Source organism: Giraffa tippelskirchi, chromosome 6 (assembly GCF_054371585.1).
Source record: "Giraffa tippelskirchi isolate mGirTip1 chromosome 6, T2T-mGirTip1v1.2.pri, whole genome shotgun sequence".
Taxonomy (NCBI): domain Eukaryota; kingdom Metazoa; phylum Chordata; class Mammalia; order Artiodactyla; family Giraffidae; genus Giraffa; species Giraffa tippelskirchi.
Genome location: NC_137280.1, coordinates 79,743,246 through 79,768,507, shown reverse-complemented (window position 1 = coordinate 79,768,507; position 25,262 = coordinate 79,743,246). Strand labels below are relative to the sequence as shown.

At 45.9% G+C, this 25,262-nt stretch overlaps 1 protein-coding gene and 2 pseudogenes across 2 annotated transcripts in view; all 3 read right to left on the bottom strand.

Moving 5' to 3' along the window:
• RASGEF1C (RasGEF domain family member 1C) overlaps positions 1–25,262 on the bottom strand; it is a 96,247-nt gene that overhangs the window by 63,818 nt on the left and 7,167 nt on the right. The window lies entirely within an intron of this gene.
• Positions 1,894–6,338, bottom strand: LOC145510798 (zinc finger CCHC domain-containing protein 9 pseudogene; annotated as a pseudogene).
• On the bottom strand, positions 8,381–8,979 carry LOC145509231 (large ribosomal subunit protein eL21 pseudogene; annotated as a pseudogene). Its single transcript, XR_014055931.1, has one exon. The product of XR_014055931.1 is annotated as a large ribosomal subunit protein eL21 pseudogene (transcript).

Here is a 25,262-nt window from a genome sequence, read left to right as displayed (position 1 = left end):
GTTAAATGAGCAGGGTGACAATATACAGCCTTGATGTACTCTTTTCCGACTTTTGAACCAGTCCATTGTTCCATGTCCTGTTCTTTTTTTTTTTAATAGAAAATGAGTTTTTATTTAATATTTTAAAAATAGTACATTTGTAGCAAGTGTAAATAAAGTTCTAACATAATAAATTGATATTTTGAACCAAGAAAGTAATAGGGCCACAAATACATTTCCAAATGCAAAGCAGTTATCCTATGTTTAGGGATAGTTTATATTAATGTATATTTTTTTTTAATAAAAAGATAATTACCAAAAAAGATGTTACAATCAGGTATATAGCCACTTAGTTATATCTAAGTTCTATTGGTCAAAAATATATTCTTTTAGAAAATCCATTTTAAATATCTTATACTTTTTTCAGTGATTTTCTCCAAACAATGGTAGAATGCTCCTTGATGGACTGAACTCAGGAGCTGGTTCGGCCATACCTGAATTACAGTGAAAGAAAGGCAATGCCAAAGAATGCTCAAACTACCGCACAATTGCACTCATCTCACTCGCTAGTAATGCTCAAAATTCTCCAAGCCAGGCTTCAGCAATACGTGCACCGTGAACTTCCAGATGTTCAAGCTGGATTTAGAAAAGGCAGAGGAACTAGAGACCAAATTGCCAACATCCAATGGATCATCGAAAAAGCAAGAGAGTTCCAGAAAAACATTTATTTCTGCTTTATTGACTATGACAAAGCCTTTGACTGAGTGGATCACAATAAACTGTGGAGAATTCTGAAACAGATGGGAATACCAGACCATCTGACCTGTCTCTTGAGAAGCCTGCATGCAGGTCAGGAAGCAACAGTTAGAACTGGACATGGAACAACAGACTGGCTCCAAATAGGAAAAGGAGTACGTCAAGGCTGTATATTGTCACCCTGCTTATTTAACTTATATGCAGAGTACATCATGAGAAATGCTGGGCTGGAAGAAACACAAGCTGGAATCAAGATTGCTGGGAGAAATATCAATAACCTCAGATATGCAGATGACACCACCCTTATGGCAGAAAGTGAAGAAGAACTAAAGAGCCTCTTGATGAAAGTGAAAGAGGAGAGTGAAAAAGTTGACTTAAAGCTCAACATTCAGAAAACTAAGATCATGGCATCTGGTCCCATCACTTCATGGGAAATAGATGGGGAAACAGTGGAAACAGTGTCAGACTTTATTTTTTTTGGCTCCAAAATCACTGCTGATGGTGATTGCAGCAATGAAATTAAAAGACCCTTACTGCTTGGAAAGAAAGTTATGATCAAGCTAGACAGCATATTAAAAAGCAGAGACATTACTTTGCCAACAAAGGTCCGTCTAGTCAAGCCTATGGTTTTTCCAGTAGTAATGTATGGATGTGAGAGTTGGATGGTGAAGAAAGCTGAGTGCTGAAGAATTGATGCTTTTGAAGTGTGGTGCTGGAGAGCATCACTCTTGAGAGTCCCTTGGACTGCAAGAAGGTCCAACTAGTGCATCCTAAAGGAGATCAGTCCTGGTTGTTCATTGGAAGGACTCATGTTGAAGCTGAAACTCCAATACTTTGGCCACCTCATGCGAAGAGTTGCCTCATTGGAAAAGACCCTGATGCTGGGAAGGATTGAGGGCAGGAGGAGAAGGGGATGACAGAGGATGAGATGGCTGGATGGCATCACCGACTCGATGGACATGGGTTTGGGTAGACTCCGGGAGTTGGTGATGGACAGGGAGGCCTTGTGTGCTGCAGTTCATGGGGTCGCAGAGTCGGACACGACTGCGCCCCTGAACTGAACTGAACTGATACAATACAGACCTCCAAAGGACAGTCCAGCTCTAACTTGTGAAGTAGGCCCAGTTCAGAATGTTGAACAAACAACAGTACTAATCATCAAAAGTTAACAACTTTAGGTATCTTCGTTTTGGGTTTCTGTCTTTTAGGCACATCCAAAATTTCTTCATAGTCTGCACTCATTCCTTTTGTCCAGTGACCAACTGTGACCTTAGTTCTGACTTTCAGGACAATCTTTCTTCAAATGTTTCACAGAGCCACACAGTCTGCAGCCACCATCATCAGTATAGAGTCCTCTGGGATTATCAGGACAAGATGTGGACAGATGTCCCATTTCCCCACAAACAAAACATTTTGCAAAAGGAAGTTCAGCAAGAGCTGGGTCTACTTTAACCTTGCACTTGTGGATCCACATCGGTAACATATTCCAGTCCCCATTTCTTGATTCTCAAGGGCAGCAGGGCAATCTGCAATCCCATGGCCAGCTGTCTACAATGGAAACATACCATTGCATTTTTCTCTGCTGCTTGTCTTTTTAATCATCTTCCTTCCCAGCAACTGTCTTTCTTTAAGGCAACTACAATTTTTTCCCTTACTTTCTGACTGTTGCTATCATCTCACCATTGTGAACCGTCTGTGAGTTTTGTCTTAGATAGTCCATTAATCCATTTGCATCTTCATTTAAACACTCCTTTTTCTTTTTATTCTTTTTGTGTTTTGCTTGGGGTGCATCATTTTTAAGGCACAGCCTATTGGCTTCAAGTTGTTTACTCTTTGGAAGGTTTTGGCTTTGTCCCACAAAGGACCCCTTCTTCTTGTTCTCTCATGATGTTGTAGGGAAGGGTCTTTTGTTCTGTGTGGTAATAACTCATGCCCATCTGCTCAGGGCTTGCTCATAGGTTTATCAATCACACAAGAATCCTCCAGAGCATCAGAGTTACCAGGCCAGAGAAACACGTGCCCCTGTGGTGGTGGCAGCTCCATTGTCCAGTTCTCACTGTTGCTTCTTGACCTGCATACAGATTTCTTAGGAGGCAGGTAAAGTGGCCTGATATTCCCATCTCTTTAAGAATTCTCCACAGTTTGTTGTGATCCACATAGTCAAAGGCTTTTGCATAGTCAATGAAGCAGATGTTTTTCTGGAATTCTCTTGCTTTTTCTATGATCCAACGGATGTTGGCAATTTGATCTCTGGCTCCTCTGCCTTTTCTAAATCCAGCTTGAACATCTGGAATTTCAAAATCTATGATGTACTCTTTAGGGTCAGATCCCAACCTGTGCAGCTTGGGGATTAGCCCAGGAGTTAATAAAAAAACTTTATGAGGTAGCTTTCCTGACCTCCTCTAGAATTTTCCATTGTCCTGGGGCTCCCTTTTTTGGTCTTCAAGCTAGAAAGCTAGGGCTTTGCTTACCCAGCTTACCCAGTTCTGCTATGTACTTCCCATGACCATGCCTGAATCTAGGGCTAAGTGATGGGAGGACAAAAGAAAAAGAAAAGTGACAAGTTCATCCTGCCTTTAGTTGGGCAATAACGCATCTGTTCAGAGAGAAAGGCTCCCCTTCCTCGGAGTTTTAGGTTCTTGCAGGGTCCACGAAATGCTGCTGTGGAATTGCTTGTGAGCTGGAATATAAAAGTGCACAGGAAAGATTTTTTAAATTAGTTTCCTGCTCTCTCTAAGAGACCCCTCACTTTCTCCTTGAGCCAAAATCAGCAGATGTCGCCTGAAGCTCTCTGTGTCACTGTTGATGTCCCTTTTAGTTTTCAGGCTGGCCTGAGTTTAGGCGGGAAACACCAGTGGAGGAAAAATGGTAAGCTCATTGGCAATTAGGTGGTACTTCAAATTATGATTTTCTTCTCCAACCTGCCTGTTATTATCTAGTTTTCAAAGCAGCTACTCCATGCATACTGCTAGATTTTAAGCTGCAGTCCATGGGAGAGACAGAATGGAGTATGCTCACATGATGCTACAACCCAAATGTTGGTGTTTATATTTTTGTAGTTTTATTCTTTTTAAAAATCAATAATGTTTGTTTTCATTACATTAACATTCCATGTTTTCATTACATGGAAACTTTCAAGTTGTTGGAAGTGATAATGGTGATTCCAACAGAAATGTAAATTTTCATTACAGAATATTTTCATTTTAATAAATGAGTTTCTATTTAAAAAAAATAGTAAGCAAGACTACTCCAGTAATGCCTGCCTGCTGTGCCCCATGTATGTATCCACACTCCCACCACTGAGTCAAGTTTTCAATTGTTTCTTCCATTTTAGAAGACCCTTCTGTTTGTCTTGAAGATCCAGCTGCAGTGTCCCCTCCTAGAAAAAGCCTTCAGAAATGCAGTAGACAGGGGGCTAGGTCCAATGCATTTGGAGGCGGCCACAAGAGAAGCTGAGTAAAGAAAGGGTCCTCTGAGCAGCTGGGGTTATAGAGACAGACTTGGGAAGGGCTGGTAGGCTGGGACAGGAGAAGCTGGTGGCAGGTGGGCATGTGGGCTCCTCCCTGAGCCTGTTTTCCCCCACACACAGTGGAAATGATGAGCCCACATAAGCATGGAGAGGTTGTGAGTGACCGTGCCCAGCACAGCATTGGAACTTGATCAGAACCATCACTGGTTATATCCCATGGAATGGCTGGGCCCTCCTCTAAAGTCTTTCTCATGGACCATGAAGTCCCACCAACTGGGCTCCAAGCCCACCTCTCCAACCTCGTCCTAAATCCTTTCCTTGCATACACTACACTTATTCCCACCTCTGGGCTCTGTGCTTCCCCCACTGGGAACGCCCTTCCCCCAGGCCTTCAGCTGGCTGCTTCCCTCTTATCCCCTATCAAAGCCTTCTCTGACCGCAGGTTCCCATGGTATTCACTGCCCAGTCATTCTCCACGCTGGTGCTGTGCTTAGTCATTCAGTCGTGTCCGACTCTTTGAGACCCCATGGACTATAGCCCATCAGGCTCCTCTGTCCTTGGTATTTTTCAGGGAAGGATACTGCAGCTGGTTGCCATTTCCTCCTCATTTCATATTCCTGTGGCATGAAGTTATTGTGTATCTTATTTACTTGTTTGTCCCCTGTTCTCCCCATGTGACCATGAGTTCTTGAGGGTGTGGCTTTGCCAGCCCTACTCAAGGCTGTACCACTAACATCTGGAACAGGGCTCACTTAGCACTTGCTAAATAAAGGAATGAATGAATGAACAAACAACAGCCACTAGGAGGTGACTGGTGCAACAGCAGACAGAGGAGGGCAAAGAAAGTGCTCAGGGGTTCCTGGCCAGTGGCCAAGGCTACCAGTAGTGACCGTAGTGCTCCATGGGGCTGCCCAGCCAGACAACAGCTGCTAGGGAGGAGAGTGGCTTGTTCTGTGAGGGGGAAACAAGCATCTTATTTACCACAGAGAATGAATTTCAAGACTGTGTGAAAAACACATTTGTCACTGAGATGTGTGAATCAAGGACGCAGGAATGAAAGCGCTAGCTGTTCTTCAGCTGAGTCTTTTCCCAACTCCCACCCGTCAGCTGAGAGGCACAGCCCTGGACGTCCTGCGCAGGCCTGGCCGCCTGGGAACCTTGGGAGCAACCATCCCGGTGAGGCTCCCCACCCTCCTGTGACTGAGCAGAGTCAGCTGTCCCCAGGTTTCTCTCACGCTGAACCTCCTGATGGCTCTCCCGGCCGCAGGCCTCAGCTGAGCCACTCTCTGTGTTTCAGCCGAGGCTGCGCTGGCCACCAGGTCATGTCTCTCTCTTGTCCTCCTCCTCATCAGGTCTGAGTCCTGAGTGTGACGGTAGCTGTGGAAGCTGCCCTGAGACGGGGCCCCTGCTCTCAGCCCCTCCTCACCTCAGGTTGTGATGTGTGTGTCTCCCTCCAGTGGGTGGGGAGCCCTGCCCAGTTAGAGCCTGGAGGGGAGGGGCTCCTGTAAGCACTGTAGAGTCCTTGAGTCCCAGAGAACTGGTGCTTAGTTGCTCAGGGGTGTCTGACTCTTTGTGACCCCATGGACTGTAGCCCGCCAGGCTCCTCTGTCCATGGGGATGCTCCAGGCAAGAATACTGGAGTGGGTTGCCAGGCCCTCCTCCATGGGATCTTCCCAACCCAGGGATGGAACCCAGGCTTCCCACATTGCAGGCAGATTTTTTTACCATCTGAGCCACCAGGGAAGCCCCAGAGAGTTGAAGACAGACCAAGTCGGAAGCCACGGCCCCGATTCCATGTTCAGGGGCCACATGGTGTGACCTGGGCCATGGCTCCCCATTCCAGGCATCCTGGGGCCCTCCTCCAGCGCAGGAGCGGGAGCCCCACCACTAGAACCTCCTTAGGGAGGGAGGGCCCCATCGGCAACAGAGGAGGAAACCATTCTCAGTTTAGGTTTTGTGGTTTCCTCATCATCAGGCCTGAGTCTCGAATGTGATGATAGAGCCTGGGACTTCCAGCTTCCATAGCTGAGCCCTGAAGGCAGGCCTCAGGTGTATCTGGAAGGTGTGAGCCATTTATGGGGTCCAAGGCCTGGGGCCTACTCACCTGGAGGTGGCAGGGCAGGAGGAGCCTCATGTTCAGACACTGCAGACTAGAAGGAAGGGGACATCAACAAGGACCACGGTCCCAATCTCCTATGGCCTTGGAAGCCAACATAACCCTGGAGATGACAACACCCCAGCAAACCCAGAGCCAGCCTTCTGGGCTGACGGATTTGTTTTCATCAACGCTGACAACATTTGGACTGCCTAGGCCACTGTGCATGGCAACCACTGCCCTGCCTCTCTGCTGACGGTCAGCCCCCACTGCCTGCATACCTACAGGGATGCTGCCCGTCTGTCTTTGGAGTCTGAGGCAAAAATAGCTAATTGCATCTCCACGTTCTGCATGAGTCACCCACACCTCTTGACAAACACCTCTCAGGCATTTTCAAAGACAGGAAATAGTAGGCAAAAATAAAGACTGTATTTTTTATCCCTGTGGCTACTGGGGTTTGTTTCAGTATCTGGGGAGGCAAGCCTGGGAGGCTTGGGGATGTGCTCCGTGGGCTACACGGAGTAGGGAGGGGGTCTTCCTCACTGCCTGGTAGTGGAACAGCCTCCTCACCTGTATGAGCCTCAGTTTCCACATCTATAAAGTGGGCTCATAATAGCCCCCCTTGGTGGATCTACTGGGGTCAGAAGTAGAGTCACTGCTCTATTGGCATGGTGCTGCCCACCCTGTGACGAGAAGCACTCCAGCTCCTGGCCAGGAGGTCACACTGGCTTGCTCCTCTGCCTCCTTCAGGAAGGAACTGCCCTGGCTACCTAGCCTTCCACTCCCACTTGGGTTATCTGGCCTTTCTCTGAGCTCAGGCCTCTCTGAGCTGGCCAAGTGCACCTTAAGCTGTCTTGGTCAGGGCCCAGGAATCACGAGGTGGTTGAGGAAGTAGGGGCATGGAGGTGTAGGGATCCCCAGCAGTTAGGACAGTCTGGGGTGTGCAAAACTCACAGGTGCTGCTGCCCACTTACCCCCCTCAGACCCTCCCATCAAGCCCAGCCAGGGGCTTCCTGCCTCAGCCTGTAAAGAACTGGGTCCACATTCTTTCTTCTCCAGAATCCCTGCCAGGCTCCCCCTGGGAGCTGGAGCCCGCCTGGATCTCCTCCCCACATGTGTGGCCTCTTGCCCTACAGCCCTCCCACCTGCCCACCAACATTCCATTTCCGCCTCTCTGGACCCTTCCTGCCTCCAGGCCTTTGCACTTGCTGTACTCTGTTCTTGGATGGCAGAAGCTGAAGCTCAACCTGCTGTCCTTTCCTCCAGGGAGCCTGACTCAATCCTCTCAGCCCTGCTCATGGCTGCAGCTCCCTTTCTGGGCTCCCATGCCATTCACACAGTCCTCTGGGCAAGGCCTGTGATCCCTGCCTGGCTCTCTCACCTACTTATTCATGGCCAGGGAGAGTGCAGTTCACCACTTCTGTCCCTCATCCTGATCCAGGCGGGCAGCTGCCAAATGCATTCACAATGGTCACTCTAGGTAAATCAAGAGGTTGACAAGCAGGGGTCCAGGTGTCCTGCTCCTGTAAATGGTGGATCTGCTGACCTTATTTACACAAGGGTTTTCATGAGAATCAGCATTTCTGCCTTTACTCAAGAGCTCAGAAGAGCCAGCCACATCAAGCCTGCATTCCTTCCTGGCAGTTGTCCCTCTACCCAGGGAGGCCACCACTTCGCTGTCCCCATCATCTGCCTGCCACTGCTCTGGCTGGCCTGATTAAACCCTCTGTGGTCACCCGGGGTTTGGGCACCTCAGGGGACTTGGTGTTCTGGGAGGCTAGAGACTAAAGCCTCACACTGACTGTACCTCTCTGGGGGTCACACAGACATCACTCCTTAGGACTGTTTGCTTCCAGCTAGAGATGTCTGTCAAAGGTCTGGAAAGAGAGATATGTGTGTGTATATATATATATATATATAGTAGTTAATTAGCTTGAACAGCAAGCTATCCTACATCTTTTAGGAAGAAAAAACACTAAATTTAAAAACACATCACCCACTGAATTTGGACACAATTAAAATGTGCCTTAAGCATTTCCTTAGAGAAGGGATACAACACCTCTACTCAATTAAGAGAAACGTTTGTACAGTCTAGGTCTTTATTTTTACACCCATCATGCCATGGATTCATAGGGAATCAGCTCCAGGAGTTCAGGCTCCCTTCCATCAGTCCTCAGGCAGTGTGCTTCTTTGGGTTGAGCAGGCTGGCACTTCAGCGGAACCCAAGTCCCTTTTTCTTTGACTTCCTTGTTTTTCTCATCATTTTTCTTCACACATTTCAGGAAGCTATCTTGACTCTTAGAGTACTTAATATGCTCAACATGCACATTAATTCTCTTGGCAAGAATCTTGCCCTTAACTGGTTTGCTTACAATGATGCCAACAGCATGCTGGGTAACACTGTAGACTCTTCCACTTTTGCCATGGCAACATTTGTGAGGCATTCCTTCTTGAACAGTGCCCATGCCCTTGATAGCTGCAATATCATCTTTCTTGTAGATGTGCGTGTATGCGGCCAAAGGAACAGCTCCATGTTTTCTAAAAGGCCTAGAGATCGCGCAGCAGGTGTCCCTCCTCTTCGCCTTTCTGTTGCTCATTTTGGCAAATTACTGGAAGATGGCAGTTCCAGCCGAAAAGGTTGGAAAGATCTTAATGGACAGAGAAATCATTTCATTTCTCCCTGAATTTGGAAACCTGAAGGAAGTAATTAAAACCCATGGGATGGTCCCAGAGAATTGGGCAGTTGAATGACCAGGAGAGAGCGCTGCAGCCTCCTCCCCTCCCAGATGGATGGCAGGGGCTGGAGCAGGAGGGCTCCGTGACAGCAAGCAGGCCCACTCATCTAAAAATAACCCCAAGAAGCAAGAAGCTGCTTTTCAATACCTCTCATTCTTGCTATAAGAGGAAGTTCTCACAGCTGAACTTTAACAAATTCGTTGTTGTCTTTTCTGGGAAGATGAAGTCATCCATGTTATAATAAAAGAAAGAAACATACTGTTTTTCTCTGGCTTCTTTCAGGAACCTTGAGTAGACAGAGAAAAGGCTCTTGTCAGAGAAGCTGGGAGGATGTATGAGTGTATCTAAGGCCCAAAGCGGTGGCTCCACTGGGCATTCCGGGTCAGTCCCTGGCCTGTGCTGCAGCCTCTGGACTTGTGGGGTTCTCATCCATGGCCAGAGCCTCTGGACTTGTAGGGCCCTCATCCACGGCCAACACCAGGTAGCATGTGCACAAACGCGACTGTGAATCTGGTTCCCTCTAGGCTTGCTGAAAAGCAGTTTGATTGTCACCTGCAGGGGGACAGAGAAGGGGTCTTATGGTTGTCACAGAAGGGGAAACTGAGGCTCAGAGAGAGGGCCTGACCTGTGCTAGGTCACCTAGTTGGACTGGGTGTGGGACAAGATAGCCCCCACCCTTTCCATGGATTTTCAAACTAATATTGGGCTTTTATTGACTTCTGAAGTGGTCTGGGGTAGCCCACAGCCAGGACTGACTCTGACTTGAGAGGTTCTCCATGCAGAGACCCAGCCAGCTTGTGTGGGGAAAGGCTCAGGCCGGATGGGGGGCTCCCCAGATCACAGGCAGTAGAGGCTGGCCCAGCACACATGGTCAGCTCTGGGGGTCCAGGCAGAGCAGGGCCTCCCCAGCCACTGTCCTAAAAGACAGTTAGGGAGGCGGTGGTGTTAGAACTTGAATCCTGTGTAAAGACGCTACTTGGGCATGGCCACCTTTGCAAAAACCAGTGAGCCTCTGCCTCTAAAGCTGAAACCTCTCACACTGGGGGTTCAGTTCAGTTCAGTTCAGTTGCTCAGTCGTGTCCAACTCTTTGAGACCCTGTGGACTGCAGCACACCAGGCTTCCCTGTCCATCACCAACTCCCAGATCTTCCTCAAACTCATGTCCATTGAGTCAGTGATGCCATTCAACCATCTCATCCTCTGTCATCCCCTTCTCCTGCCTTCAATCTTTCTCAGCATCAGGGTCTTTTCAAATGAGTCAGTTCTTCGCATCACATGGTGAAAGTATTGGAGTTTCAGCTTCAGCATCAGTCCTTCCAATGAATATTCAGGACTGATTTCCTTTAGGATGGACTGGTTGGATCTCCTTGCAGTCCAGGCGACTCTCAAGAGTCTTCTCCAATACCATACCCTGGGGGTAGGGTCATCCTGATAATATGTGAGCACTGGACATCTGTCCCTGCCCTCAGCATCTGGGGAAGGCTGGTCGTCAACTGGAGCTGCATTCCTGGAAAATGCAGATGCCTAGGTCTCACACCAGCTTGTGGACAGCCCAGGTGGTTCTGATGCCCAGCCAGCCAAATCCTCCACCTAGAGGAGTCCCAGAGGTGGGGACCCTCCAACTGACACCCATCTGAGAGCCCTCGGGCAAGGCACACCCCCCTCAGAGCTTCCTAATAAAGTGGATACAGCACCACCTCACTTGTGGACAGGAAGACACCGGTGTGAATCAGCTGCCTCGCGCCAAACAAACTCACAGCCCAGATATGGTTACCTCTTCCCTCAAACCTCTTTGTCTAACCATGCCACTGCTCTCGTCCTCTATGTTTCATATAAGGCGACCCTGGTTGAGTGACTTGGGCACTGCAGTGTGGGGAGCTGGGGGAGCCAGGCCAGGACACAGTGTGTGACCCAGAACCCAGTTCATCACACCTCCTCCACGCTGGGCCCTGGGCCACATGTTTCAGGACAAGGAATCGCCAAGGAGAAGTGTGAAGAAGTGAGGACAGCCACCAGGAGGAGAAGTCTTCACAGGGCTGGGGACACCTACATGGCAGGTATCAGAAGGGTGACAAGGGTGAGGCTCCCCTGTGCACACCTGTCCTCTGCACACCCGCCCTGTGCACACCTGTTCTGTGCACACCTGTCCTGTGCATACTTGCTCTGTGCAGCCCCCTGCATCCCTCCAAGAACCAGTCTCAGGACCTTTAGGACAAGAAACCCTTCACTCCAGTTTTTTGAATGACAGGATCATTTTCATATTTCAGGATCATTTTCATATTTCATATTTCAGGATCATTTTCATATTTCCAGGCCTGACGACTCTCTGCACAGCTATTTACTTAGTCATGTTCTTCATATCAATTCACATTTTAAAATTAGTATCATTCTTACTGATAATATCTATGAACTCATGGGTCTAATGTGCTGGCTATGTGCTTTTTAAAATGTGTTCAAATAAACATGTTGACACATGTCAGTGACTGAAGAGTGAATAATGTTATGGCGGTCAGTCCTCAGCATTGCTGGAGTGACTGAAGAGTGAATAGATGTATTGCAGTTAGTCCTCAGCATTGCTGGCCCCTGAAGACAACGGCTGTCGCTGAGGTGGATTATAGGTCCTCCAGTCTCGGAGTCTCTTAGGTGAACCAAGCTGCTTCCTTGACATGCCTGAGACCCACAGGGACCCATGTCTTTGAGCCTCAGCTGGCCACAACCTCCAGCAGCACGTGGCCCCTGAGGCAGAGGCCACACAGGCCATGCCCTCCCCTAAATACACGTTCCATGTGGGCTCCAGTCCACTGAGGGCCTGGCAGGGCACTGCATGGTCCAGCCGTGCTAAGTGCTACTTTCATCTTGGCCCAAGCAGCTATCAGTCATGTCATCGGGACAACAAATTCCAGGCTCTGTGCGGGCTGCCAGGCCAGCCCAGGCACCACACGTCACACCTCCAAGACTCACCAGGATAAGGCTGGGAGGAACCTCTGCTTGTGCAGATGGGCGCTGCTGCTCAGGGGACAGGCACTTCTGGGACTAACACTTCAGAAAGACTCCACCACAAAGACACTCTGAAAACATCACTGCGCTGGCAGTGGTAGCTGTCCAGGCCAGGCCCATCTGAGCACCTTCCTGGCCCCCTCTGGTCCTGGGGGTGGCGGCTACACAGAAAAGGGGCTTCCAGGGATGACAACTTTGACAGCATGTGGGTGACTGAGATGTGGGAGTGAGACTCTCAGCAAGAGAAAGGAGTGGCTGGCAGAGGGGCAGGGAGGGGGATGCTAGCCTAAAGGCCACAGAACCACGGGAGCTACTTAACAATGGCCACAGAACAACCGGAGTTTCCTTAGGTTTCTCTAAGGAAGCAGCCTGTTAGCTGGCTCCATTTCTAGCTTCCTCTCAGTCCCAGCAGCCCCAGCAAAGGTCCTCGGGTGACAGTCTGCAAAGTCCCTCTGGCCAGGCTACAGTGGTTCAAGGACTAAGTGAGGCTAGGGCATGGAAAGTGAGAGGAAGAACCTAGATTATTTCTCGTCCACAGCAAGACTCTTGGGCTCTGCTGCAGCTGCCCAAGGTCACGGGCCTCTGTGGCTTCTGCCTACTCAGCATCTATTCCTCCTTACAGCAACAGAGACCATTCTGTCCTCTCTTTCTTGCCTGTGCTATTAAGCGCATATGGTCCCAGTGGCTACTTGGGGTAGGAACTAGCTTTCCCTACAGTGCTTTGGGATGGGCGTGTGATTCAGGCCCAGCCACTCCATGCATGCCACCCCCAGACTCAGGAATAGATCCATGAGTAGGCACTTCACTGGGGTGGGCCACCAGACAATTCTTGGGACATGAATTTGAATTGTTGGAGTAGAGACTCTGCCTTCTGCTTGGGGAAAGGAAGGACAGGAGGTAAATGTAAGGCTGCCAAGGGCCTTCTTGTAAAAGAAGCCCAAGTGGAGAAAGTAGAGCCAACTGGCAGAGAGCCAGAGACCATGTCCCAGACCTAGCCATGTCTGATGTCTACCCCTAGACTTTTCTTTTTAGTTTTTAAAATATCTATTTATTTTTAATTGAAGGATAATTGCTTTACAATATTGTGTTGGTTTCTGCCAAACATCAACATGAATTAGCCATAGCTACACCCCTAGAGTTTTTATTTACCCATGCAAAGACATTCTCCTTTTGTGCTTCAGCTGCGTCTGCTTGAGCTGAGTTTCTGCACATGCAATGGAAAGAATCCGAAGACCTGAGGCTCTGGAGACAGACATGGTTTTGGAGTACACCATCACCAGCAGGGGGTGGGCTACACCCCATCAGCTATGGGCTGTGGGAACACATAGGCTGAGCAGGGCAGACATGCATTTGGTCCTTAGCTGTGAGTCCCTGGGGAGGTCACTCTCCCTCTCACATCCTCTTCTACAAAATGGATCTAAGGAGCCCAGCTCGCAGGCTGACATGCCAAGGTGACATCTGCTCTGAAACTCAATGGAAGGAAGGATCAGACATAGGAGGGACGTCCTGGGAGTTGGGGAAGGGCTGTGTAGGGAGGCAGCAAGTGCCAAGCCCAGAGAAGGGAACAAGCCAAGAAGAGCAAGGCCACTGTGGCGAGAGCAAGGTGAGGAGCACCCTCACCGTGGGGCATGGGATGAGCAAGAGGTAGGTCTGGTCAAGTGTTGGGGGATGGCCCTGCTAGGTCTCTGCTGGGTGAAGAATGGACAGAGGGAGAGTCATGACTGTAGGATGAGCTGGAATCAGGGGGTGGAGAGAAGTGGCTGCATCCTGGACAGATCAGGAAGGTGATGACCGCAGGCCATGCTGACGTGTGGATGACAAGGGTGTGGCTACTCAGGCTGGCACTTGGCCATCTGGGGGACTTGACTGACATGGGGGAAACCGTAGGAAGAAGATGTGGGAGTGGGGAAGAAGCCCAGAGTAGAGCGGTGGAGGAAGAAAAGGCTGATTATTGGGCCAACCGTATGGACAGAGGAGGAGAGCGTGAGGGCACGCTGACACTTTGTGTGATGCACCAAGGTTTTGAGGACGAGCTCCAGAGCAACAGATGGGTGGCATGAAAGCAGCAGCTAGCATGGATTTACTCCTTTGACCATAATAACTACTCTGAGACCCTATCCAGGGAGAGTGCAACGATTGACAGCACCTGCCAAGAACAAGGACATCCACCACACTGCGAAGAGTGCGGAGCACCTGGCAACAGGCAAAGGTTAAGCAAAGGGTCGCCCTCTCTTCAACAGAACACCACATAGTAGTCAGAGGAGCACAGGAGATGGTGAGCACATCTGCAGCTAAGGAGTGAGAAAAGCCAGGTATAATTCAGGCTATGCTTAGAATGAGTGACGCTTTGCACAAGAAAAATATGCCTCCACACACCCAGAGGGAAAAAAGAAAGTGAAAGTCACTCAGTCGTGTCCGACTCTTTGCGACCCCATGGACTGCACAGTCCATGGAATTCTCCAGGCCAGAATACTGGAGTGGGTAGCAGTTCCCTTCACCAGGGGATCTTCCTAACCCAGGGATCGAACTGGAATCTCCTGCATTGCAGGTGGATTCTTTATCAACTGAGCTATGAGGGAAGCCCAGAGAAAAAGCCCACCACGTTCAATGACCAGAGGATCATCTTGTCCTTAATAGGCTAAGGAGTGGCTTTGGTTTTTCCTTTACCACTTTCTACATTTCTGATACGTTCTGCTTCAATGGCTTGTATTACTTGTACAAAGAAGCATTAAAGGGTTTTTTCATTTGGGGAAAACAGAAAGGAAAGACAAATGCAGAGCAGACAGGTGATGGAGCAGGAGCATGACAACAGGTGTGCCAGGAGGAGGCAACTTACTGCAGCCTACAGCTTTGGGGAAGGCGGCCAGTTCCTCTCTCTCCAGTCACTCATTGGTCTGAGAAGGTCATAACACAGAGAAGAATGTAGCGCACGTTTGAGTTGAATGAAAAGCAGGGGTGACTGATTCCAAGTCATTTGTCACAGCAGAGACCACTGTATGGAATGGCCCAGTCACTGGCTTCAGACCCGACAGCGGCCATGTCACCACTTTCCTGAGAGCAGCGCTGCCACCCCTGCCCTCTGAGAGGAGCTCCAGACTCTGAGAGCAGCTCCAGACCCCGAGAGCGGCGCTGCCACCCCTGCCCTCTGAGAGGAGCTCCAGACTCCGGGAGCGGCGCTGCCACCCCTGCCCTCTGAGAGGAGCTCCAGACTCCGGGAGCGGCGCTGCCACCCCTGCCCTCTGAGAGGAGCTCCAGACTCCGGGAGCGGCGCTGCCACCCCTGCCCTCTGACAGGAGCTCCAGACTCCGGGAGCGGCGCTGCCACCCCTGCCCTCTGAGAGGAGCTCCAGACTCCAGGAGCGGCGCTGCCACCCCTGCCCTCTGACAGGAGCTCCAGACTCCGGGAGCGGCGCTGCCACCCCTGCCCTCTGAGAGGAGCTCCAGACTCTGGGAGCGGCGCTGCCACCCCTGCCCTCTGAGAGGAGCTCCAGACTCAGAGCGGCGCTGCCATCCCTGCCCTTTAGAGCTCCAGATTCTGAGAGCAGGGCTGCCAACCCTGCCCTCTGAGAGGAGCTCCAGACTCTGAGAGCAGCGCTGCCAACCCTGCCCTCTGAGAAGAGCTCCAGATTCTGAGACCAGCACTGCCACCCCTGCCCTTTGAGAGGAGCTCCAGACTCTGAGAGCAGCGCTGCCACCGCTGCCCTTTAGAGCTCCAGATTCTGAGAGCAGGGCTGCCACCCCTGCCCTTTGAGAGGAACTCCAGACTCAAAATAGTTGGGATGCAAACTGCCATTTAGGGGTTCAGACTGGCATGTGTGCAGCATTTTACAGCTTGTGGAGTCCTTCCATCACCTCTGTGTCCTAGGTCTAGGCCTAGACCTGACGGAGCTGAGCCCCCACCACCTGTTTGCCACTGACAAGCAGCCCAGGACCCAGCTCCTGCCCAGGGACCAGCAAGTCCACTCCTGCAAGTGGGGCCCCGGGGCCCTCAGCTTCTCTTTCAGTCTTAGTTATTGTTACTAGTCTGTGTTTTAAGTTTTTAATGAAGTATAGCATATATTCTAAAATGCACACACATGTGAAGTGTGCAGCTAGGTGAGTCCTCCCGAAGTGAAGGGACCTGTGCACCCGGCACCCAGGTGGAAAAAGAGCCTGTTTCCAGCTCCCCAGAGTCTGGCTTGGGCTCCTTTCCACTCCTTAACCCTTCATTTCAACCAGAAAGAAAAATGAATAGGGATCATGAGGTAGAAAACCATCACTGTTAAGACAAAGTCTGATATGTGCTGTACCCAGGGGGATACTACTAAATGCAGAGAGAGGAGATGAGGAGGGGCCCCACCTGCCCTACCTGTGTGGCCATGGTGGGCTGCATACTCAGCTTAGGGCTACTCTGCCCCTCTTATCACTGGTGGTCAAGAGGCTGCTGTCTAGGGATGTGCCAAGCCTGTTCAGCCTCAATCCCACCTCAGACCTACAGAAAAGAAGCACGAACATGAACTACATGGATAAATATAGACATTTTTTTCTTTTTATTTAAATATCTCTAAAATGTAGTTGGCTGTGCAAAGCAAAAATAATGTATGTGGGGTTTGTAAATATGTGGAAACACAATGTATGACAACAATATTGTAATGTGTCCCCCAAAAGATATGTTGAATTTCTAACCCCTAGTATCACTGAATGTAACATTATTTGAAAATAGGGTCACTGTAGATTTAATTAGTTAAGATGAGGTCATTCTAGACTAAGGTGGGCCACTAACCTAATATGACTCATGTCCTTAAAAGAAGATGGTCATCTGAAGACACAGACACACTTGACAGGAAATCATGTGACAGTGAAGCTGCAAGCCAAGGACTGTCAAAGACGTCTGGCAAACCACCAGAAGCTAGGAAGAGGCAAGGAAGGATTTTTCTGTTGGTTGCAGAGAAAGCATGGTCCTGTTAATACCTTGATTTTGGACTTCTACCCTATGAGAGAATAAATTTTTGCTGTTTTAAGCCAACCCAGCTTCTGGTTCTTTGTTACACAATTCTAAGAAACAAATACAAGCAAAAATGTTGAGAGACAAGAGAAGTACACTGGCATTGGGTGCTCATACTATATGTGAAGTAGTATAGTATTATTTGAAGGTAGACAGTGCTAAGCTAAAGCTGCGGCAGGAAGCATTCTAAAATGGCCCCCCAGATTCCCAGCCTCTGGTGTACATGCTTTGTGTAATCCCCTCTCCTTGAGTGTGGGTGAGACCCATGAATATCATCGATGGTACTCCTATGACTAGGTTAAGTTATATGGCAAAGGTGAAGGGATATTGTAAATTTAATCAAGTGCCTTAATCAGCTGGGCTCAGTTCAGTTCAGTTCAGTTGCTCAGTCAGGTCCATCCTCTGTCATCCCCTTCTCCTCCCACCTTCAATCTTTCCCAGCATTGGAGTCTTTTCCAATGCGTTAGTTCTTCGCATCAGATGGCCAAAGTACCGGAGTTTCAACTTCAGCATCAGTCCTTCCAATGAATATTCAGCACTGAGTTCCTTTAGGATGGACTGCTTTGATCTTGCAGTCCAAGGGACTCTCAAGAGTCTTCTCCAACATCGCAGTTCAAAAGCATCAATTCTTTGGCACTCGGCTTTCTTAGTCCAACTCTGACATCCATACACGACTACTGGAAAAAACATAGATTTGACTAGACAGACAATTGTTGGCAAAGTAATGTCTCTTCTTTCTAACATGCTGTCTAGGTTGGTCATAACTTTTCTTCCAAAGAGCAAGTGTCTTTTAATTTCACGGCTGCAATCACCATCTGCAATGATTTTGGAGCCCTAAAAAATAAAGTCTGTCACTGTTTCCATTGTTTCTCCATCTATTTTCCATGAAGTGATGGGACCAGATGTCATGATCTTAGTTTTCTGAATGTTGAGCTTTAAGCCAGCTTTTTCACTCTCCTCTTTCACTTTCATCAAGAGGCTCTTTAGTTCCTCTTCACTTTCTTCCATAAGGATGGTGTCATCTGCATATTGAGGTTATTGATATTTCTCCCGGCAATCTTGATTCCAGCTTGTGTTTCTTCCAGCCCAGCATTTCTCATGATGTACTCTGCATATAAGGTAAATAAACAGGGTGACAGTATACAGCCTTGACCTACTCCTTTCCCGATTTGGAATGAGTCTGTTGTTGCATGCCTAGTTCTAACTGTTGCTTCTTGACCCGCATACAGGTTTCTTGGGAGGTAGGTAAGGTGGTCTGGCAGTCTCATCTCTTGAAAAATTTTCCAGTTTGTTGTGATCCACACAGTCAAAAGATTTTGTGTAGTCAATAAAGCAGAATTAGATGTTTTTCTGGAACTCTCTTGCTTTTTCAATGATCCAGCAGATGTTGGCATTTGATCCCTGGTTCCTCTGTCTTTTCCAGATCCAACATGAACATCTGGAAGTTCACGGTTCACATATTGTTGAAGCCTGGCTTGGAGAATTTTGAGCATTACTCTGCTAGCGTGTGAGATGAGTGCAATTGTGTGGTAGTTTGAGCATTCTTTGGCATTGCTTTTCTTGGGATTGGAATGAAAACTGACCTTTTCCAGTCCTGTGGCCACTGCTGAGTTTTCCAAATTTGCTGGCATATTGAGTGCAGCGCTTTCACAGCATCATCTTTGAGGATTTGAAATAGCTCAACTGGAATTCCATCACCTCCACTAGCTTTGTTCGTAGTGATGCTTCCTAAGGCCCACTTGACTTCGCATTTCAGGACATCTGGCTCTAGGTGAGTGATCACACCATCTTGGTTATCTGGGTCATGAAGATCTTTTTTGTATAGTTCTTCTGTGTATTTCTGCCACCTCTTCTTAATATCTTCTGTTTCTGTTAGGTGCATACCATTTCTGTCCTTTATTGAGCCCATCTTTGCATGAAATGTTCCCTTGGTATCTCTAATTTTCTTGAAGAGAACTCTAGTCTTTCTCATTCTTTTTTCCTCTATTTCTTTCCATTGATCACTGAGGAAGGCTTTCTTATCTCTCCTTGCTACTCTTTGGAACTCTGCATTAAAATGGGTATATCTTTCCTTTTCTCTGTTGCCTTTAGCTTCTTTTCTTTTCTCAGCTATTTGTAAGGCCTCCTAGGACAACCATTTTGCCTTGTTGCATTTCTTTTTCCTGCGGATGGTCTTGATCACTGTCTCCTATACAATGTCATGAACCTCTGTCCATGCATTCTATCTATCAGATCTAACCCCTTGAATCTATTTTTTACTTCCACTCCATAATCATAAGGGATTTGATTTAGGTCATACCTGAATGTTTTAGTGGTTTCCCCTACTTTCTTCAATTCAGTCTCCAAATTCAGTCTGAATTTAGCAATAGGGAGTTCATGATCAGAGCCACAGTCAGCCCCTAGTCTTGTTTTTGCTGACTGTATAGAGCTTCTCCATCTTCGGCTGCAAAGAATATAATCAATGTGATTTCAGTGTTGACCATCTGGTGATGTCCATGTGTAGAGTCTTCTCTTGTGTTGTTGGAAGAGGGCGTTTGTTTTGACCAGTGGGTTCTCTTAGCAAAACTCTGTTAGCCTTTGACCTGCTTCATTTTGTACTCCAGGGCCAAATTTGCCTGTTACACCAGGCATCTCTTGACTTCCCACTTTCGCATTCCAGTCCTCTGTAATGAAAAAGACATCTTTTGGGGTGTTAGTTCTAGAAAGTCTTGTAGGTCTTCGTAGAACTGTTCAACTTCAGCTTCTTCAGCATTACTGATTGGGGCATAGACTTGAATTACTGTGATATTGAATGGTTTGCCTTGGAAACGAACAGAGATCATTCTGTCATTTTTGAGACTGGATCCAAGTACTGCATTTTGGACTCTTTTGGTGACTATGATGGCTACTCCATTTCTTCTAAGGGATACTTGCCCACCGTAGTAGATATAATGGTCATCTGAATTAAATTCACCCATTCTAGTCCATTTTAGTTTGCTGATTTCCTAAATTGTCAATGTTCACTCTTTCCATCTCCTGCTTGACCACTTCCAATTTGCCTTGATTCATGGACCTAACATTCCATGTTCCTATACAATATTACTCTTTTCAGCACTGGACCTTACTTCCATCACCAGTCACATCCACAGCTGGGTATTGTTTTTGCTTTGGCTCCATCTCTTCATTCTTTCTGGAGTACTTCTCCACTGACCTCCTGTAGCATGTTGGGTATCTACCAACCTGGGGAGTTCATGTTTCAGTGTCCTATCTTTTTGCATTTTCATCCTGGGTGAGCCTGACTTAATCAGACAAGCTCTTTAAATAGAAGGTCTAGAGGTCTGAAAGTCCCATCACAGCCTCTTCTTGATGTCCTTGAGAAAGTAAGCCACTATGAGTACTACTGCTGCCAGGAAATGAAATCTGACACTATTTACATGGGTTTGGAAGGGGATCCTAAGCCTCAGATGAAATTCCAACCCCAGGCCTATGAGACTCTGAGGAGAGGACCCAGTTAACTCTCCCTGCAACATGACTCATGGAAACTCTAAAATAACAAATGTATATTGTTTAATGTTTCCAAAATTGTTTTAATGCTTTAGGCAACAATAAAAAAATTAATACAATGTATATTATTATACCTAAATGAAGGTCTAAAATAACACAGGGATATATTAATATCTAATATGTCAACAAAGCAGATAAAGTGAAATCAGTAAAAAATACCCAATTAGCCCAAAATAAGTGTGAAAAAGAAGATAAAATGATAAGAAACATATGAGATAAATAAAAATTAAATAGCAAGGTGGTCAATTTCAATCTAAAAATATCAATAATCACATTAAATATAAATGGTCTAAAGAATCCAGTGAAAAGGCAGAGACTTTCAGATTGGATAAGAAAGCTAGAACCAACAAAGAACTCTCTATTTAAGTATACAGACACAAATAGTGGTAAGGGTAAAAAGATGAAAAAAAGAAAGTTGGTATGTCTACATCATTCTCAGAACTGATAAAGAGGGGCATTTCCAATGACAAAGAGGTCTATTTATTAAGAGGAAATAATCATCCTAAACATGTGCTATCTAAATGTCAAAGTTTCAAAATATATGAAGCAAGAAAGATAGAACTGTGAGGACAGGCAAATCTACAACTGTAGCTGAGATTTTAACATCCCTACTCAATAATAGACAAGATAAATAGATAGAAAGTCAGGAAGAATATTGAACACCTGAACAACATTACCAAGCAACAAACTGACTGATGTTTATAGGAAACTTCATGTAAGAATAGCAGAATACACATTCACTTCAAATGCACATTCAACAAGGCAGACTATATTCTAGGCCACAAAACAATTCTTAGTAAATTTAAAGGGACTTAAGTTACAGAAAATGTGTTCTTTGACCACACAGGAATTAGACATAATTAACAAAGGTATCTGGAAAATCCCCAAATATTTGAAAGCTAAATAATACACTTCTAAATAACTTATGGATGAAAGAAAAAATAATAAAGGAATTAAAACATTCTGATCTGAATATAATGAAAACACAACATATCAGTACACGTGGGATGCAGCTAAAAAGGTATTTAGAAGAAATCTTATAGTAGTAAATCCCAATATTAGAAAAAAGTAAATTTTAAATCATATACTCACATTGATGACATCAGCTTTTATCTTACGAAACAAGAAGAGCAAATGAAACCCAAAGTAAGCAAGAAAAAGGAAATGATAATATTCAGAGCAAAAATCAATGAGGTATATAACAGAAAAACAATAGAGCAAAACAATGAACCAAAAAGCTGGTTCTCTGAGAAGATAAAAAATGAATAAACTTCTATTTAGATTAATCAGGAAAAAAGAGAATACACATATTACCAATATTATAAATGAGGTGACATTAATACAAGTTCTAAAGATATGAAAAGGTTAATAAGGAAATATCATGGAAAACTTTCTGTCAATCACAGAAAATTTTTCAATATATACAAACTACCAAATCTCATGAAAGAAGAAATAGATAAAACAAATAGCCCAATATCAATCAAAGAAATTGAAACTGTTTTTAAAAGCCTTCTCATCAGGAATAAGATAAGGATGTCTACTTTCAACACTGTGATTCAGTATTGTACTAGAAGTTCTAGACAGAGCAATGAGGCACCAAAAAGAAATAAAAGGCATTAATTAAAAGGAAATCTCTATTCAGAGATGACATGACCCCATGTATATACAAAATCCCAAAGAATGTACAAAAAACTACTAGAGCTAATAAATTCAGTAAAGATGCAAAAATATAGGCTCAAGACACAATATACTATTAACACTCAGAAAAATAACTTAAGAAAACAATGTGGTTTATTTTTACTTTTATTCTTTTATTTTTAAAATTAAAATTTTATGTAATATAGTTGATTCACAATGTTTTGTTAGATTCAGATGTAGCGCAAAGTGATTCATTATACATATATATATTCATTCCTTTTTAGGTTCTTTTTTCATATAGATTATCAGAGATAATAGAGTTCCCTGTGCTATACAGTAGGTAAACAGTAGGTCCTTGTTGGTTACCTATCTTATATATAGTAGTATGTGTATGTTCACCCCAAGATCCTGATTTATCCTCCCCAACATTTCCCCTTAAATATCCATAATTTGATTTCAGTATCTATAAGTCCATTTCTGTTTAAATGCGTTCATTTGTACCATTTCTTAAAATTAAATTCCAGCTTCTGATTCAAGATGACACAGTAGAAGGATATGCATTCATCTCCTCCTGTGAGAGCACCAAAATTGCAACTAGCTGTTGAACAACCACCAACAGAGGGCTGCTGGAGCCCACCAAAAAGAGATACCTCACGTTCAAAGACAAAGAATCCCCAATGAGATGGTAGAAGGAGCACAGACATGATAAAATCAAATCCCATATCTGTCAGGTGGTGACCCACAAACTGAAGAACAATAACATCAAAGAAGTTCTCCCACTGTTGCAAAGGTTCTAAGCCCCATGTCAGGCTTCCCAGCCTGGGGATCTGACAAAGGGACTGGGAATCCCCAGGGAATCTGACTTTGAAGGCCAGCAGGATTTGATTACAGGACTTCCACAGGACTGGAGAAACAGAGACTCCACTGTTGCAGGGCACAAACAAAATCATGAGTACTCCAAGATCCAGGGGAAAGGAGCAGCGACCCCACAGGAGACTGAACCAGACCTACCTGCTAGTGTTGGAGAGTCTCCTATGGAGGTGTGGGTCAGTGGCTCATCATGGGGACAAGAGCACTGGTGGCAGCAGTCCTGGAAGATGCCCTTAGTCCAAGTCCTCTTAGAGGTCACCATTAACCCTACCATGGAGCCCACAGACTCCAGGGCTGGGTCACCTCAGGCCAAACAACTAACAGGGAGGGAGCATAACCCCACCCATCAGCGGATAATCGGATCAAAGTTTTTCTGGGTATGGCCCTACTCACCAGAGCAAGACCCAGTTTTTCCCACCACCAGTCCCTCCCATCAGGAAGGTTACACAAGCCTCTTAGCCTCCTCCACCAGAGGACAGACAGACGAAGCAAGAAGAACCACAATCCCTCAGTGGCGAGAACAAAAACACTTTACAGAAAGTTAACCAGGATGAAAAAGCAGAGGGTTTTGTCCCAGATGAAGGAGCAAGATAAAACTCTAGAAAAACAACTAAATGAAGTGGAGATAGGCAACCTTCCAGAAAAAGAATTCAGAAAAATAACAGTGAAGATGATTCAGGATCTCAGAAAAAGAATGGCGGCAAAGGTTGAGAAGATGCAAAAAATGTTTATGAAACACCAGAAGGACTAAAGAACAAGCAGAAATGAAAAATACACTAGAAGGAATCAATAGCAGGACAACTGAGGCAGAAGAACAGATAGGTGACCAGGATGACAGAAGGGTGGAAATCATTGCTGCAGAACAGAATACAGGAAAAAGAATGGAAAAAAATGCAAATAGCCTGAGAGACCTCTGGGACATTAAAGGCACCAACATTTGCATTACAGGCATCCCAGAAGAAGAGGAGAGAGAAAGGAACCAAGAAAATATTTGAAGAGAGAAGAACTGAAAACTTCCCAAACATGGGAAAGGAAATAGTCGACCAAGTCCAGGAAGCACAGAGAGTCCCAGGCAGGATAAACCCAAGGAGGACCACAGAGAGACACATAGTAATCAAACTGATGAAAATTAAAGACAAAGATAAAATATTGAAGGAAAAATGACAAATAACATACAAGGGAACACCCATCAGGTTATCAACTGATTTCTCAACAGAAACTTTACAAGCCAGAAAGGAATTGTACCATATATTTAAGGTGATGAAAGAGAAGAACCTACAACCAGGAATACTCTACCCAGCAAGACTCTCATTCAGATTTGATGGAGAAATCAAAAGCTTTCCAGACAAGCAAAAGTTTAAGAGAATTCAGCATCACCAAACCAGCTTTACAATAAAGGCTAAAGGAACTTCTATAGGCATGAAACAAAAGAGAAGGAAAAGACCTACAGAAAATAAACCTCAAACAATTAAGAAAATGTTAATAGGATTATATATATTGATAACTACCTTAACTGTAAATGGATCAAATGCACCAACCAAAAGACATAAGACTGGCACTTCCACTTAACCACATCACTCTATACAATCCCTCAAATTTTATGTAATTATTTCATATTATTAGGTTAATCATGCTTCCATTATGGCTTGCAGTTGTAATTATCTTTTATTTTTTGTCTGGGTATTGATTGTGAAAACTGATAAACATCTTTTACTACTGTGATTATGTAATCAAGATTGCCAGGAGAAATATCAATAACCTCAGATATGCAGATGACACCACCCTTAAGGCAGAAAGCAAAGAGGAACTAAAGGGCCTCTTGATTAAAGTGAAAGAAGAGAGTGAAAAAGCTGGCTTAAAACTTAATATTCAAAAAACAAAGATCATGGCATTCAGTCCCATCACTTCATAGCAAATAGATGGGGAAACAATGGAAACAGTGACAGACTTTATTTTTTTGAGCTCCAAAATCACTGCAGATGGTGATTGCAGCCATGAAATTAAAAGACGCTTGCTCCTTGGAAGTAAAGCTAAGACCAACCTAGACAGCATATTAAAAAGCAGAGACATCACTTTGCCAAAAAAGGTCTGTATGGTCAAAGCTATGTTTTTTTCCAGTAGTCATGTATGGATGTGAGAGTTGGACCATAAAGAAAGCCTGACTGCTGAAGAATTGATGCTTTTGAACTGTGGTGT